A 2,753-nucleotide genomic window follows, 5' to 3' on the forward strand; every position below is an offset into this window, starting at 1 on the left:
GAGAACCTTGCTTCAAAGAAAATTGCCATGCCAAAAAGAAGTTCCAGCCGAGAGTGAATATGCAATGTGACGGCTGGACATCTTTGCTCCATGGCCGTGAGTTTCTTATATAATAAGGGTGGGGTCCACCCTCAAAGAAACCTAGGGTAGGACATGTGTCACCAAAATTTGGGCCCCACATATTTTTAATGGCCCAATGTGCAAAGGTTGTCTAAATAAAACTAGACTTTTAAATTACACATTGATTAATTCCAAACTACTAAATTAAAATATAACTAATTTTAGATTGCCCATGTGGAGAGTCTTGAATTTATTGATGACTCCTCTAATGTCCAAAATTGTATCTCCAAAATTTTCCCTGAAATTAAAAATGCAAATAATTAGCTCAGAAAATTCAAATTAATTAAAATTAGAATTTCCTGTCAAATTAAGCATAATTAGGAAAAACGGAAAAATATCGGACAATTAAGCACAATTCCCTTATTAATTCTAGCACAATAAACTAAGTGAAATCAATAAAATATTGACTCATGAACGATACTTGGACTTACCCATTTTTATTACTTGATAATGATCTGGTACACTTGCCAGGGACTTAACAAGAGTGCAAGAGCATAACAGAATTTCAAATCAGACAACAGATACAGTCGAATGTGTGTCGAACATAGTCGACTATCAACATGTAAAACATTTTGAAATTATTTTCTTCTCAAAATATCACACAACACTGATTCTCAAAATCTGTACAAAGATTTTAGCATAGTCGAATCCACTAGTAATGTAGTCGACTTCACTATAACTTTGTCGCACAATAATAAGTTCATAAAATTGCTTGTGGTTTTCAGCTTTGAAACATGTGCAGTAAAACATTTGTAATGATGCATTTGCACATAACACATAAAGCATATAAACATGTTCCAGATATATATCAATCAATAAACTTAGGAACATGTAACACAGTTCATAAACATGTTCAACTTATTGTTATGAAACAGGTAGGCTTCTTTTTACACCAAGAGGGGGGTGAATTGGTGTTAATTCAAAATTAAAATCTTTTCGCTATCTTGGTATGAAAAATTCAAAGCTTTTGATCTTTCCTTGAAATGCAAGTTATTGAAAATGAAATGCAGCGGAAAAACACAGTTGACTGCCTAGCAGATATAGTCGACTGGAAAATAAAGAGTGTAGGGATCAGAAAATTCAAACACTGTGTTTATACTGGTTCAGCCAACAATGCCCACATCCAATGTCCTTCCAACCCAGGAAGCAAATGCACTATAATGGTTGCGGTTTTTAAAACAAGGAATTTATAGAAGCACCATGCAAAAATATAAATCTCCTCTCTAACCCAAAACCAAATATAGCTGCACACACAAAACCAAAATTGCAGCAAGAATCCCCTCTCCTGCATTCTGCACCTACGTCGAAAAATCCTCAACGTGTCATCAGCACTCTTCACAGGAGGCTAAGCCTATCACAGTAGACTTCACAGGTTGCTAAGCCTTCAATCAAAAACCAACAGTCTTTCGCAGGATGCCAAGCCTATCCAAGATCAACCCAGAAGCACCTCTCTGTGCGGATATTGATCAAACAGTGAGAACGATGACTTCTCCTTCTGAATTCCTCTCAAGCAAGATAACCACCGTATTCTTGGAGCTTCTAACGAATTCAATCTGAAACAGGAAAATGAAAATGTCAGATCACAAAAGTCACAGAACAATTCGCGTTCTGTCTATTTATAGTTTTTTGTTTCATCATATTGATTCATAGTCGAATAACCTACTAATAGAGTCGACTGTATTAAAACAGTTATAACAGACAGTCAACATAAAGACTCCTCAGTCAACAAAATTAAGACTCATTTATTACAGTTGACCAAGTCATACAATTTTAACTAACTTTTGAAAATATAGTCGTTGGAGCTTGTATGCTTAACAAAATTTCACACAGAACAGTAACACAGTTGAATATGCATATCACAATGTCGACCGACACATGTAAAATCACTCTGAAATTCTTTTCAACTCAAAATCTCACACAGCACATGTTCACAAAATCTGTACAAAGATTTTAGCATAGTCGAATCCATCAACAATGTATTCGACTGGACTAGAACCTTGTCACAACACATATAAGTTTAAAAGGTGCATGTGATCTTTTCTTTCAGAAATGTGTAATGATTAAAAACATTTTATCTCACATTTCAATACAAGCATGTTCCACAAATATAACACTCAATCAAGCATAGGAACATACAATGTAATTCAATCAAAACATGTTCAACAGATATGACAAACTTTACAGAATAAGAACATGTAATACTGGAACATATGCACTGTTATTAAGCATTGAGTTGTCATCATCAAAAACTAGTTTGATATAGAGTTTGTCTTGTCAACAATCTCAACACTTATATCACAATCAATCAACATAAGAACATGTAATTCAGTAACAACATGTGCTTGTTATTAAGGAATGTGTTGTCATCATCAAAAACTAGATTGATATAGAAATTGTGTTGTCAACAATCTCAACAAATCCAAATCACCCTTCCATGCATAATTATCTTCACCTCAATCCTAACAAAAGTCCCGTTATTGCACTCGTTTCGCTTGTTCTTGATGATACAAATTATCATTCTTGTAGTCGCTCCATGCTAACCTACACTAAACGTCAAAATCAAAATTGAATTTGTTCTTGGTAATGTTCATCCAACTGAAAAAGAAAAGTCCAAACATGTTGCATAGAATTAA

Source organism: Vigna radiata, unplaced genomic scaffold (assembly GCF_000741045.1).
Source record: "Vigna radiata var. radiata cultivar VC1973A unplaced genomic scaffold, Vradiata_ver6 scaffold_176, whole genome shotgun sequence".
In the NCBI taxonomy this organism is placed as follows: Eukaryota; Viridiplantae; Streptophyta; class Magnoliopsida; order Fabales; family Fabaceae; genus Vigna; species Vigna radiata.